Raw genomic sequence first — 15,403 nt, 5'->3', positions numbered from 1 at the left:
GTTACAGCACTGACCCAGGAACTTCTCTGTTTTCATCTCCTCTTGTTTGAAAACTCAAATTCCACACACCTACTCTCTCTACAGCCTGAGGCCCAGCCTGAAACGACCACTTCCTTCCTTTCTTTTACTAAAACTAGAGACCTTCTCTTCCACTTCCGCCAGCGAACACTGCACCTGGGAAATGAGATCTCTATCTTAATTTGAGGTTTTATTTATCATCCATTTACAATGTCTGCGCTATATCCATTCTTTATGACACAGCTATTCCATCAGTCTCTCCCTGGCTCGAAGATGACATGGTTGTGACTATGGGTGTCTGTGTGTTAATATAAAAACAACTGAGTGTATACAAGGGGAACTTTCCACAGCTGAGAACAGTTTCCATTCATGTATGTTTATGATGGAGTTGAGATGGTGGAATGATGGCTTATGCAACAATTTTGAGTAACTTAATTATGCCAGTTTACTTAAGCAAATGCTGAGGCGCTGCCACTGTCAACCCTTGGTTTCCCAGTTTAACACAGGAATAAAATGCTTCTCAACTTCACAAGTCCACCCCAGGAAGAATGGATTCTCGGAGGGAAGAAATCATAGGGTGGCCCTCTTGCTAAACCCGGCATCTTAATGGCTTTTCTGTGTGTACAGTTGGCTCAAAATTGACGCTGGGCAAATGCTCCACGTAATAATCTGAGAAACATGTGGAATTCCTTCAGGACACCTAAAAGGAAGTAAATGAGGAGGGAAAATAGGAGGGAGGGGGATCTGCCTGCAAGATCAGAGCACTAAAAACATATCAGAAGTTGTTTAAAAAATCCCCAGAAGCAAGAATGGTTAACAAGAAAAACAAAAATTTTAGAAAGGCGGATGTCTGCTTTTCAAGTTAAGATTTTTACTGTTTCTGCTCTGTAAACCTTCCTTGTCTCCCTGAGTGGAATGTGAAATTCCTTAGCACACAGAAGAGGCATTCTCTGCAGATCAGAAGAAGCAGCTGAAGTAGCTGTGCACACAGACTGTAGACAAGGCACAGTTATTGTAGGATACTGTTTGGTACCCCACTTGCCCACAGAGGATGCAGCCCAAGATCTCCCATAGGATACCTAAAGTGACAGGTAGCACCAATCCTATATACACTACTTTTTTCATAGACATAATTTACTAATTATAAAGTTTAATTTATAAATTAAGTGCAAAAGGCAGTTAATAATTGTAACAGTCTCCAATAATTAAAAACAATATTTTCCAGTCCAAATCCCTCCATGAATCTGTGTGACTATCCCCTTGCAATAAATGGCTTGGTGTCAGTTTCTTCAGGGGACCTTTGCTCAACAAAGTCTTGATGATCCCTGGTACTAACTGTGAATTAGAGCAGGTCTGCTGCTTGTGTCTTCCACCCACGAATGTGATGCCTTTTCCATCCTAAACCCTGTCATGTGCTGTAGGTATAACTTTTTATGTCTTGTCTTCAGTGTGTGTGAGCTGTAAGCCCTTCCAATCTTGTACTTTGGTATTACCGTTGGTAATAACTAAGGTTAATTTGAGCACAAATGCTGGAGTCACACATCTAACTGATGTCATCACTGAGACTCAAGGGTGGGTAGCATAGACATGTGAGTACTTTGGATAAATGATGGTTTCTCTCACAGGTGGGAGAGAATGAGAAGAAGGTTCCATCCTGCTACTCAGAATAGCATGTGATTTAAAACATGTTGTTGTTGTTTTTTTTAATTTCTGGAATTTTTCTTTGAATATCTTCAGATTCTTGTAGACCACAGCTAACTGAAATCACAGAAAGCAAAGCTGACTGAAGCTAAGAGGTCCTGTATCTACTGCTGGCCTTTGTTTTCAAATAGCGTGCTACAGGCCATGTTGCTATTTGATATGAGTAGAGAGCATATAAAGGATGCCAACCAGTCATTTCCAGGTGCACACATATGAAACCTCAGAAAGTCAAACCTTGGGTGAGGAGGAAGAACTATCATTTTCATTTATTGAAGCAGGATCTTAGAGTCATAAGTTGCCATGGTAATTTAAGCTTCTGAATGTTCATTGGAGTATCTCACAAGCATCACAGCTTCCACAGGTCTGGGAATTACCAGGTCTAGGATGATGGACACCCTAGCAGACAGATGGAAAATCCTGGTCAGCTTTGTAAAACACAAGTGTAAGCTTGTTATTGTTCCATTAAACATGTAATTATTACAAGACAAAGCTGATAACAGTTTCCCTCCAGCACAGAGAGGAACAGATGACCCCTCTCATTTCCTAAAATGCATTATATTTCCAACAGCACTATAAAAGTCACTTCTATTTGCATTTTGTAATTGTGTCCTTTGGTGCTGAATATCAGCCACAGACTATGTTTTTCACATGAATAATCAATGTCCCCTTTCCCTATCCACTCCCAATCTTTACTTTGAAATTTAAAATACTGAATCTAGACCTAAAACTTTTTTGTTTCCTATTAAATGTCATCTTTGGGCTTTCTTGGCCAGTTTTCCAACTTGTTAAAATATTTTGGAGTTCTGATTCTCTCATCCCTGGGTCAGCTGTAGGTGTAAGTCATATGCCTTCTCCCTATCAGGGGTTATAAGGTGTGGAAGGAGAACATCTGATCATCTGGCGATAACTGCCCATCCACAGGTTGCCAGTCTCTCCATCTCTCTAAAACAAACCTCTGACAAACTTGCCTAAGATTACTATGAACGCTGAGTGATATGCCTAGGTACATTTGTAGCATGCTTAGCTTCCCTGTGTTCTCACAGGACAACAATGTGAACAAGTTATGATGAATATGAATACCTATGGACTTTCCAGGAAATTTTCCTTTCCTTGAAGCTGCTGATACAATTACCAAACATTTGCTTCTTTTAAAAAATAATTCACTTTTATTTGTATGTATGTGTGCAGATACCCACAGAGGCCACAGGAGAGTGTTGGATCCCCTGGAGCAGGAGTTATAGGTAGTTATGATCTGCCCAGTGTGGGTGCTGAGAACCAAACTCAGGTTTTCAACAAGATCAGCATGTGTTTTTAACCTGTGAACCACCTCTCCAGCCACTAGAACTATTTGCTTTTTGAACACTATTATGCTGTGTAATGATCCTTTTGTACATTGTGAAGATTTGTCACTTGGATTGGTTTAATGAAGAAGCTGACTGGCCAATAGCTGAACAGGTTAAGGTTGGGGGGGGGTGAGTCAAACTGAGAATACTGGGAGACAGAAGGGTGGAGCTGGGGAGTCACCAGCAGACACAGAGGGAACAGGGGGTGAACATACCATGCAAGGTACTGTGATGTGGCAGAATGTAGATAAGGAATATGCGTTAACTTAAAATGTAAGAAGTAGTTAGTAATAAGCCTGAGTTACTGGCCAAGCATTTGTAATTAATATGAAGCCTCAGTGTGTTTATTTGGGAGCAACTGGCAGGACAGAAACTTCTGCCTACACTACTATACATCAGACTCAACCGCTCCAAGTGTTCAACAGAGACAAGTGAACAGGACATAGGATCTCATCTAAAGCCATTGGTTTTTGTCTGTCTGTCTGTCAGATTGTTTTGTGAAGGATGAAAGGAAGGGAAGACTTCAACCAGCAAAGGGCAATATTTACTCTCATGACTCCAACTTGAATTGGAGGAGAGTGTGTCTCTGCTCTCTCAGATGAAAAGGTAGGGAAAAGATTATTTCCATATAACACAAAGGGGATTGTGGACCAGGAGAAATCTCTACTACTCTTAGCAGATTATATTTTTTCTAAGGGTGTATACAGAGAAAAGAAGCACTTGTTTGAGACGATCTAAGCACTGAGCTCTTCCCAGTGACTAGTTTGGTCTAGAGAGGTTGAGTCTCAGAAGAGCAGGGTGGAGAGGTGCTGATGCAGGATTCTTATCCCCCAGCATCTCAGTCTGCATGGGGTATGGGCATCATCTGAAAAACTCAATGTATAGTACACGGTGGGCACTATGATCTGAAAAATGAAGCATGCAAAAGTTCTATGGAGAAAAGCCAGTGCTACACTTTCTTTCTGAAATGTCTTGAAAATTATCTTAAGTTTTTTTATTCTTCAAGTTAAGTAGCTACATGTAATTTAGGAACAGTGATAAATAATATGAAAATTGCAATTACAGCTGAGGAGAATGTAATCGAGAACAAACAGAAGCTGGTGAGTTAAACCATGAGAATGCCATTTACAGTCCATGAAATTAAACCCACGCAGCATGGGTTTTTAATGACGAATTTTCTCCTCCAAAGATATTACTCTAATAATTAGAATTGTCAATTGATCACAGTGTCACATCTCTCAAAGAGAGATTCAGTGTTATGGAATCCAAGCCAAAAGTATAAAGGTTATTGACAGAAAACAGATGTCCTGACTAGTGGGTATTCAAAACAATTTTTTGAAATCAAATGTCTCCATAGAGGTGTTTGTACAGTCTAAATCCACTAAGTGGAGACATCAATTTGTATATTTAAATGTTCACTGTTGATATGATATCAACTAAGTAATTGCATGTTGTTAAAATCAACTAATTAATTTTCCCACTCTTTATTTCTTTGAATTTTTCAAACATCTAGTAACAGGGTATCTTGAAATTTTACCCTATATTGAATCTTTTCCCATTATTAAGACTTCACCCAATGACTATTTTAAAAAGGCATGTCTTATTTTAAGAGAAATGGTAGCCCACAAGCCCACAATTTATTTCAATATTATGCTGACAGATGAAAAACTAAGGATATCCCTCAAATAGTTATTTAGTAGTTATTAAGTTTCAGAATAGGCAACATCAATGGGTGTGGTATATCACCACTTGGCAAACTGAGGCAGGAAGATGGAGAATGGTAGTAAATAGTAAATCACCACTTGGCAAACTGAGGCAGGAAGATGGAGAATGGTAGTAAATAGTAAATCTAAGGCCAGCCAAGGCCACATAGAAAGTTGTCTCAAACTAACAAAATAGATAGATAATTATCGGTTTCTGGGCAAAAGAGAGGAGAGAGAGGGAGGAGGGGGAGAGGGGGAGAGAGAAAGAGCGAGACACAGAGAGAGAGACAGAGACAGAGAGAGAGAGAGAGAGAGAGAGAGAGAGAGAGAGAGAGAGAGAGAGAGAGAGAGAGAGAGAGAGAGAGAGAATATTTTAAAAACAAATCTTCACCCACAGGAAACCAAGCATATTTGAACATTTGACAGTAACTTTTGATAAAAGTCAATGAAATCTATCCCAAAATGAAGGCATTGACAATAGTACTGATAAATAATTAATGTGGAATTAAGTATTTTCAAACACTTTCTTATGTACTCTTTTATTTTCATTTATTTCCCCTCCACCCCTCCAAAAATGATTTCATAACTAAAAAGAATGAATCTGGGTTAATAAACAATTTAGCCATTAGTCACAGCAAATACAAAGCTACAGGAGTTATAAATCCAGGTACATTTTTCCCTGGGTATATTTCTGAATATCAGCAAATATCTAGATAAACATGGTTCTAGAGTTAGAAATGGGTGGAAAATAGAATATAATCAAAGAGAAGAAAAGAGGTATTCAGGAGTAATTCTAACTTAAAAGAGAGAACTTCACTTTGTCTGAGTCAATTTGTAATCACAGATTTCTTTTCATCAAAATAAAATAATAAATAAAACAAAGGAAAAATGCTAAGTTCTCCAAACACCATCCAATGCAAAAACAATGAGGATATCCCCACTGCACCAGTCTGCTAATATTTTATATCTTCCAGTTCTGTGTTCCTCTGGATAAACAGAGTGAAGCTTTGAAGGACTTTCAGAGAAACCAGCTGGAATTGAGAAAGCTAGTAGATTTGGAAAAATTACAAAATATAACAAATCTCTAGAACTCGTCAGACTTCCAGTAGAGATATTTCTAAGATTCTGAAAGGTCCCTGGAAGGGTCTGCCCACACCTAATACCCACCCACCCTCTCTGTTTGCATTGTTCACTATGAGGATACATGCGTGTATAACTCCACTGGTCAGTTTGAACACCCAAAATCAAAATGGTTACTATAAGGGCAAATTATTTTCACTTATAAAAAGTGGTCAGTAGTTTTGTCTCTCCTCAGGCACTTATTTTAAATTCTTTAATTCCTAATTTTGTTTTATTGTTGTTTGATATTCTATTCCAAATCCACATTATTTTGCTAAGCTATAATGTTTTGCCTATGCACAAATTATGTTGTGCGAAATGGTTTCTAGTAATCCATCCTGACACTAATGATAATTTTGTACATTTTCAACTAGTGGATAAGTTTTCAACATCATTATTAATCTTTTACAAAGTTCTTAATATCTTCAGCAATTTTGACATTTCACAAATCCATCGACAAAGTTATATATTATAATTTGTGTCCTTACTGCTTATGTTTGTCCCTTTGAGACAGGACCCTGCTATGTAGCCCAGGCTGACCTTGAACTCACAATCTTCCTACCTCAGACTCCCAAGTTTGTGGTGATATTGTGTCCCACAATATATTGTGCACCCTAATAAACTTACCTGGGGTCAAAAAACAGAACAGTCACCACTAGACAGACATACAGACCAGGCATGGTGGCACACACCTTTAATCCAGGGCTTGAGATGTCATGTCTTTGCTTGGAAAAGACACACGCCTTTAATCCCAAGGAAGTGATGGCAGGAAGCAGAAAGGTATTATATAAGGCGTGAGAACCAGGAACTAGAGACTTTTAGGCTTTTTAAGCTTTGAGGCTTTTAGGAGCAGTTCAGCTGAGATCCTTTCAGATGAGGACTAAAAGGCTTCCAGTTTGAGGAAGAAACCTCAACGTAATGCATTCGTGGTAGAATTGGATACTTTACATTTTAAACTCGGATAATTTAATAATAAACCTAGTTTATTAGCAATTTTAGAATATTCATTGCATTTTAAAATATTTTTTATTTTCTCATTTGTAAATTATTGAATGATGTATTTTGTCCATGATTTAAATAGTTTGGGGCAATCCAAGAGTAATGTGAGGGAGCAGCTAGCCACATTTTGTGTCTTGTTTCAAACTGGGCAGCCACTCAGGGAGTCTTAAGTTTGGAGTGTGAAAGTGGTAGAATTCTTGAGTGCTTTGCACGTTTATTGCTAGAGAAAATTTAATTAAAAACTAATAGCAATGACAAACTAATTTATTCTCTACTCTTTATGGAGGGTAAAAACAAAACCCAGGAGGCATTTACGGAGACATTCAAAGGCCTTGGACAGTCTTCAAAATAAGTTCATTTTGTTTTAATTAGGTTAGGAGGTGACTAGCCACACTCCACACCCTCTGTAAACAAGAGGGACAGCAACCACAACCACAAAAGGCAGAGAATCGTGGACTTAGAGCTGCCTATCAGTGGATGGGGTACCAAGAGCAAATCCATACTTACTCAAGTAGAATTAACAGCGCTGTCCTGTGACTAGTGGGAACATCTGACTGTAATACTGGAGTATGACTGAGAAGAGGAAATAGGAAGTGACTTTGCCAATTCACAGATAACTCCAACGTTTTTGAAGTCATGCAATACTGAATCAAATTGGAGAAAAAAAAAGACGGGAGAAACCCCAAGAGTTTTCTTTTAGAGAGGGGAAGAGGTAAGCGAACATAAATGTAAGTATGAGGTAATATGTTTATAAGAAGTCTGACACTCTAGGATGATGAAGTCCTGGACCCTGCGAGCTTCATATACCACCCATTGGGTCTCTGGGCTCTGAATTCTAACTGGCCAGAAGAAATCAATCAGAGCCTTGGCTCAAGTTTTCCTGGTTGGAAGCACTATCCTACCTGGTACAAAGCCACAATGTGTCTATAGTAAGAAAGACATAGAGATCTTGAAAGATATTTTAAATGCAAACATTCACTGTGTACTTAGGCAGACAGCACCCTGAAAGAGTGAGTCTCTAGTACAATTGGTCCATCTTAAGGATATGAAAACAGCCTCAGAGACGATTAGGAACTCATCTAAGGTTATCCAGCAGGTGAAGAATTATCTACTTAACAGCCTGTGCCTTTCTGCCCATGTGAGGAGAGAAGGAAACACACCCGTGAAAAATCTCAAAGAGTCTGAGAGGGAAGAGCCAATCTGGAAAGAGACAGAAGAGAAGAAAACACACCCGTGAAAAATCTCAAAGAGTCTGTGAGAGGGAAGAGCCAATCTGGAAAGAGACAGCCTCACAATGGCTCCAAAAGAAGTCTACAGAAGGTAGTGATGGACAAGGAAACACAACGCACTGAGGGAGAAGAAAACTCACCTATGAGAATCATTAGTGCATGTGACCAACAACTGAAAAGGTTGAAAATGCAAATGTCTGTGTCAACTCATAGGTGACATCTTCAAGACAAAAGACAAGGAAGAAACAGGATACTTAAGAGAATACCTGTCTGTAAGAGTTGGCACCAAAGAAAAGTGACATCGGCCCGTGCGAGAACTTTTGATGTTGCTGTATAAAGAAGACTGTAAGTTTCTGAAGAGCAATTCCCACTGTGGACTTTGAAATAAAAAAAAAATTAGGGATGCTAACCCAGTGTGTTGTTGTTGCTTGTTTTGTTTTGTTTTAATAGTTGGCCTGCTTTATTTAGGGAGATTATTCTTATTTTCCTGAACCCAATGTGGCTTTGTCCACATGCCAAGCTGCCTCCCCACTTGGCTATCTTGACTTGCCAAATCAGAAACCTAACATTTTGAGAAGACTCTCCCGTTGAAGGAACTTCTATTTTTTATGACAGTGGTGATTGGAACTGTTCATTTCTTCCTTTAGATCCATACCCCCGACTCCCAGCACAGTGCCTGGCACATGGTCCATCATCACTAGGTCCGTGGCCAATGCAGAAAACACCCCAGGCTGCAGAGGAAGCCAACTGGCTCCTTTTTATGGGGATAGGAAACATCTGGCCATTGATCTTTGTGAAGCATTGGATGTGTGAGAGATAGTTGTTATTAGTCCATTTCTTCCACCTTGTGTTTGTTTCTGTGACTTTTTCTTCCCATTAAGAACTCAATACTAGTACTTCTTCCCAACTTCTAATTGATTAAGAACACTAGCTCACTTTCACACTCTCTTTTCCCTGTTCTGTTTCTTAGTCTTCAGGTCACCACCATGGGGGGGGGGGAGGGGGGATAGAGTCTGTCAATGTTACAGTGATGATATTTTCCATCTACTTTAATCTGGAGCAATCTGTAAAGCCATAAAGCCACAGCAAGAGACTCAAAGATCTGTGTCACCTATTACTCTGTCACTACGGGTGGTCATGTCTCATAGGAATGACATCTATTTATAAAGGTATTCTTGATTGTTTAAAATAAAAGTAACAATATTATGAAGCAGGCTGTTATGCTGACCTGATAAGTACATTAAATTGCTTAAAGCTAAGTAAATTTTTATTTAAAATTTTACTAATTTTATTTTACATGTATGGCTGTTTTGCCTGCAAATATATCTATATACTACATGCATGCCTGGTGTTCATGGCGACCAGAAGATGGTGTCAGATCCTCTGGAACTAGAGTTACAAATGGTTGTGAGCTGTCATGTAGGTACTGGGAAGTAAACCTGGGTCCTCTGGAAGAGCAGCGAGTACTCATAACCACAGAGCCATCTCTCCAGTACACTTGATTACATTGTAAAGGAATTTTAACTAAGAAGCAAGCAATTTAAATGTCCTCAAAATTCTTATATAAAGAAACATTTTTCCTATTTTGCTTTCATCTCATTTCAGTAGTGAACCTGACTTGAGAAAAATACTAGAACTTAATCTTTGAGCTCTCTCCACCTGAACTATCAGCTTTCTGGTTATGTGAAGAGTCTTGGTAATCTTTAAAGGATAAACCTATCACATTGCTATATTATTGATCAGTGTGGTTTCAGTGGAGTAAATACCCTTTCTTCCAGGTGGAAGAAAATGCACCAAAATGAAACAATCTTTGCCTCTAAACAGCTGAGCTCTGAGAAACTCTCCCGTATGTCTGTATTTTTAATTAGTTAATAAGAAGTAAAATGTTTATTATTTTAGTTTGTTTTACTGAAATAGAGTCTTTTAATGAAGTTTGAAATAAAAATATGGAATGTAAATCTACCTTTAATGAAGACATCCTCTTTTGTTTTTCACAGAAAAGTTTGTTTATTTATGAGTCCCAAATGCTAGCAATAAGAACCAAGGGGGTATATGTTAATGGTAGTTGGGAACACAGTGTAGAAAAGAAAACTATAGAAACCAAGGCCATGTGATGCAATTATAGAAGACCAAAGACTAAAAAAGTCCACACCCACTTCCAGCTTCTTATGTGCAGAAGGGAAGGATGCCTGGATTTGCCTATAGGGGTAGGACCACTGTATGCAGACCTGAGGACCGCTGGGGAAATGTGTTGTTCTCTTGGTTTCTTCAAAAGCAGCGTTGAAGCTATTTCTTTTAGAAATCTGACTCTGGGTGTTTATTAGAAGTCAGGATCTGAAATGAGCAGATCCATCATCCTTGTCTCTCCTTTGTCATAGAATTAAACCAGAGGGGAAGGGGGTGGCCATAGTGACCAGCTGTTCTCTTTCTGAGTGAACTGGCCAAGTGCAACAGATCAGACAAGAGATGCAGTTCACTGCAAGGCAGTTGCTTTAACCTTCATTATCCATCTCTGTTGTTCAATATCATGGCCCAGCTGGACACTTCATTCACGGTCTATCCAAAGGCTTACATTTGGGGAGTACAGCTGTGATGAGGTATGGATCCTGTCCAGCCAAGACTCAGATGCAAGTGATGTCACCTAAGGTGTCCTGTTCAGTCATCTTCAATCTCTATTTCGTGCTTGTAAGATGTATTTAGAACAATCTTAAAAGATAACACTATGGATCAGAAAAAATGCTTAACCTCTCAGCGTAATTTTTATATTATACATACTTTTTTAATTTTTGGCTGCATTTACGTGTGTGTGTGTGTGTGTGTGTGTGTGTGTGTGTGTGTGTGTAGAAGGGGTGTTGTGTGACAGTGCATACATGCATACATTTGAAGGTCAGGGGACAGTGTGAGACAGTCAATTTTCTCCTCCTACCATGTGGGTCCCAGGGATCAGACTCAGGTCATCCGGGAGGATGGACAGTAAGTGCTTTTACTAAGTGAGCCTTCTTGCCAGCCCCTCAGCATAGTTCCTAACACATGCTGTGTTCTCATAAATAGTAGTTCATGTTAGGAGTACCTCCCCAAATAGGAAACAGAGGTTAAAGAAAAGAACTGGTTTTTTTCCTTCTTATAGTCACAGTTTTGTTTTGTTTTTTAAATTTCTCAAAAATGAGACTTTGGAAGTAAAATTCCAGATAATGAAACAAAATACAGCAAGATATTTTCAAGTATACAATACATTAGTTAAAAATAAATCAATATGTGAATTTTTGAGAAAGGGCCAGAGATATGTCACACTAAATCCAAAAACCTGAGTTCAGTTTCCAATACCCACGTGATGGAAGGAGAAAGCTGAGTCCCACAAACTGTCCTCTGACCTCCACACCCATGCCATGTTTTAAGAAATATTTTTTAAACAAAAATATTCATTGCCTATGCCAGTCTTAAGAACTTTACCCCATTCTGTCCTTTTAAGCCATTCAGTCGTATTTGTGAGGAATATCGGTTAATATCAGTTTTAATATTCTGTTTTAAACTAACTTAACAACAATAAAATAAAATAAAGGGGAAATGGGAAAGTATAAAACTCGTGCTGAGAGAGACACAAGGAGAGGTATCAGATCTTCAGGGCGCCAGCCAGAGGCCTTCATGCCTATTGTATGTTGAGTATCCCACATTCCCTTATGTCTGAGGCATGAAGCCGAAAGGAAGCAAGGCTATTCTGTCCAAAGCTTGTGGCTCTGTTTAGTCTCTGAGTGCCTGCCATGTGCAGATTAACCAATAGCAGAACAGTGGACCTGCAATCACTCCCTCCAGGGAAGCATCAAAATCTATTTGATTTCCCAGGCCCAGCACTTGGGAGCCAGAGGCAGGTGGATCTCTATGAGTTGGAGGCCAGCCTGGTCTACAGAGCAAATTCCAGAACAGCCAGGGCTACAGAGAAACTCTGTCTTGAAAAAACAAACAAAAAAACAAACCATTGATTCTCCACTCAGGTTTCCACTAGCTATTCATTCAATGTACATTTGTCCTGTAGACTTCCATGGATCCAAAGATGTCCTAATGGGTTCCAAGGCAGAAGTCTCTACTGCTCTTGGAACTCCAACATTTCTCTATATGAATTCTTATTTGAACCTTAGCTGTTGTCCTAACCTTTAACTCACTCTAGACATAAAGAGGAAGGACAAAGCAGGAAACTAATCCCAGCCTATTGTCCTCCGCTACTGTCTCCTTTGGGTAACTGGAATATATGGAAGTGATCTTTCCTCGTCCCATGGTGGTGTTATAAGATGAGCAGGTTCATAAGGAAGTTCTCCTTCAGGGAACTCCATGGGGAGAGTTAGGGCATTACAGCATTGGCATACACAACGGGACCCTTTAAAGAGAAATGGGAGAGTCAGAACCCTCAGGCTCATGATACGAAGGGAGTTTCTATTGTACGTTTGGGATGCAGGGAGAGTTCCTATCACAAGGCTGGAAGACACTAAATCAATGTTAAGCTATAACTCAGGGTTGTTTGGGGGCTGGGCATCAGTGGGGCTGAGCTTGCAGCTGCAAATGGAGAAAGAACACAGGCCACACCACATTTTGCCTGTCAACTTTATGGAGAGAGAAAGAAAGAGTGCAAGGATGGGCAGCCTGATTTCTGGGAGAGAGAGGAGGAAACCAGGGTCTGTGTTCTAACAAGCAAAATCTCCACAAACACAAGCCCCTCTTTAGTAAGATGTCCCATGTTCACTGTGACTCAGGAGCCACCTCCTTCGCCAACGAGAAGGTCAAATCCCATGTAATTCTAGACCCTATCATTTTGAGATCGGTGGCCCTGCCTTCCTTCCCCCAGTGAGAACGTGGTGGGGGCTGCAAGCCAGCCCAGGGCAAGGAGACTCACCCCTCCTGCCTCTTCCCTCTTGTCCACCCATTTCCTGCCCGCAAGGAAGTGCGATGGGGAGGAAGGTGAGGGGACAGAACAGTGTTTGAGTGGGTGGCTTTGCTTTCTCTGAGCTCACAATGGCTCCCGCGAGCTCTGGATCTTACTGAGTGCTTTTGTAGGCTCCTTCGAGTCTCAGTCCTCAAGTCGCCCTTAGCCTGGCAGAGGCACTGAGAGTCCTTTATCACTGGCAGGTCAGTTGTTCTTCGCCAGCATCCCCGTTCTAACTCACTCTCTTCTCCCCCACCCCTCCAGGGTGTTCTGTTGCATCTACCCTAACATTCTACATTTCCTACGTTTACACGTCATCTTCCCTGGGCCCACATAACGGAAGTAAAAGTTTATTCCTGGATGTTAGTACTCAGACTTCCTTTTGGAATTTTCTGAAAGAGAGAGAATTCAGTCATCATTATACTTCAGCTTTCTCAGGCACAGATCAGTCTTACCAGCCTTGCAAGGCCAAGTCCGGATCTCTGTACTTGGTCCTTCCCTCATCTCTACGGTTGTAACTGGGAGGCAGCACCTATTCCTCACTCCTTGCATGGGAGATCTCACTGGTGATAGAATGGTAAGGGATTCTTTTCATCAGTTTTCCTTCCCCTTTTTTGTTTACTACCTCTGTCTCATCCTGATTCTCTAAAGGGCTCAAGAGTCTTGAAACAGGTTTGAATTATTTTTTTAAATACTCTCATCTGCGGCTCTATTTCAGACCTTCATGGCTGCCGGGTACCTACCATATTTGTGCTTCAGTTGACAAGGAGGCCAGCGGAGCCCCCCACTCTAGCTCCCTGTTACGTCAGTGAAAATGGAATTTCTTTGGAATGGTGTTCATTGTCATGGTGCCAGGATCTCATCATAATCAACACTGCAGAGGAAATACCAAAGGAAGCAATAATGATCTGCCATTTGTTGTAAAGCCCTAGCTAAGGTGTGTCTTTGTTCTATGTTTACATAAAGGCAAGGTTCACTTTATAATGTAACTTTCCACATGGCAATTGAAATAGCAGGCTTGGAGGTTATTACAGGACTAGGTCAGAGCATATGAACTACCCATATGGTTTTATGTGCTCTAAAATACCTTCTTATAGATTTGATGTGGTGCTAGAAATTTCCCCTTTGACTCACAGGGAATTGCAAAGTCTTTATCAAGAAATATTTTCCTGAGAAGAAAATAGTAATGTGCAGAAAGAACCCTGGGACATTTGGGCTTACCAAGCCTTTCACACTATATTGGCTATTACTTTGTCTGCTGGGGCTCTTAGCGTATGTAGTCTCTGAAATGAAAAGCACGTGTAATAGTTGGGAATCAGCAAGAGTGTAGAGGGTAAATTTCAGTGCAGTTTCAATGAAGGGGAAGCAAGCTGTCACTGAAAGTTTAGAGCATGTGATATGGGCCTCACCCTTCTGATAAATAAGGCCAGAACTATTTGTTCTGAAACTGGACAAATGAGAGCTGCACCTTGACACTGGATCTCACCACCAGAAAATAGAATTAAATCAAAATCCAAACACCACTGAACTTCTTTAAGATAACAAGTTCAAACGTTCGTATTTCAAATGGAAGAGCATTATTGCAGTGCTGATCTAAGGATAATTTATGAGAAATATGGAGCCTCAGAAAGAACGTAAAGTGTAAACCAGAGCATCTCACCCAGCTCTCACTGAAATATGTTTGAGTCTGTATAATATCTAAGTAGCATCATGTATGCATCTCGCCATTTATTTCCTACGATTACTTAAAAGGACCCTGTTTGGTAAAATGAAGGGGTGTGATAACCCAGGGGTAATTTCACAGTGAACGTGAATTGCAGCAGGTTATGGGTTACCCCTTTCTGAAGAGGAATGATGAGGTTTGTACCTTGTGAAACCGAATAGTTCAGATATACAGAATAAAGCACGTGACCTCTAAGAGAACCTGCTCACATTCTTTGAGGGCACTGGCTCTCCACAATGACAGCCCTCACCTTACTCAATCCTTTAAGAATGGAACCGCTCACCCAGTAACCCTGCCAGCTAAGAAGGAAACAGACGCTCCAAAGTGCTAGAACTGAACACCGTGTTGACATTGCAATCTGAAACTACCCCTCAGCCTCTGGTATCAGGTTCACACATAATCTGAACCAGACAGATTTCTTTGGAAACTTTGCTTAAAAGTAGCCTAAATTGGAGCTCGAGCACTGCAAATAGCGGGAAAGCGATTATTCTTAGCAGTCCAAATGAATTAAAAAGGATTAAAGTGAAGCGACTCGAACCAACCACCTTCACCTATATCTGGAATCACATTATTGGGGAACCAGATAAGAAATTCATTAACCAATTTAGATGCATATTTATCTGTTCTGTTCTTGCAAGCACAGGGTACTGTAGTAA

General features: G+C 40.2%; 1 protein-coding gene and 2 long non-coding RNA genes across 4 annotated transcripts in view; 2 read left to right on the top strand and 1 right to left on the bottom strand.

Annotated features, from left to right (window-relative positions):
- Positions 1 to 15,403, top strand: part of Palld (palladin, cytoskeletal associated protein) — a 387,847-nt gene that overhangs the window by 35,880 nt on the left and 336,564 nt on the right. The gene's annotated exons all lie outside the window — the stretch shown is intronic.
- LOC131894742 (uncharacterized) lies at positions 1,960 to 13,809 on the bottom strand. 2 transcript variants are annotated; one of them, XR_009374994.1, is made up of 2 exons: positions 13,768 to 13,809; positions 1,960 to 2,115 (listed from the first exon to the last, which is right to left on the bottom strand). It is a non-coding gene; the product is annotated as an uncharacterized LOC131894742 (long non-coding RNA). The 2 variants fall into 2 exon arrangements; XR_009374993.1 differs by lacking the exon at positions 13,768 to 13,809 and adding an exon at positions 10,685 to 10,813.
- On the top strand, positions 13,114 to 13,949 carry LOC131894741 (uncharacterized). The gene is made up of 2 exons (XR_009374992.1): positions 13,114 to 13,227; positions 13,743 to 13,949. It is a non-coding gene; the product is annotated as an uncharacterized LOC131894741 (long non-coding RNA).

This window comes from Peromyscus eremicus, chromosome 17 (assembly GCF_949786415.1).
Source record: "Peromyscus eremicus chromosome 17, PerEre_H2_v1, whole genome shotgun sequence".
Classification (NCBI taxonomy): Eukaryota; Metazoa; Chordata; class Mammalia; order Rodentia; family Cricetidae; genus Peromyscus; species Peromyscus eremicus.
The sequence above is the reverse complement of the archived record's forward strand: the minus strand, read 5'-3'. Positions and strand labels throughout refer to the sequence as shown.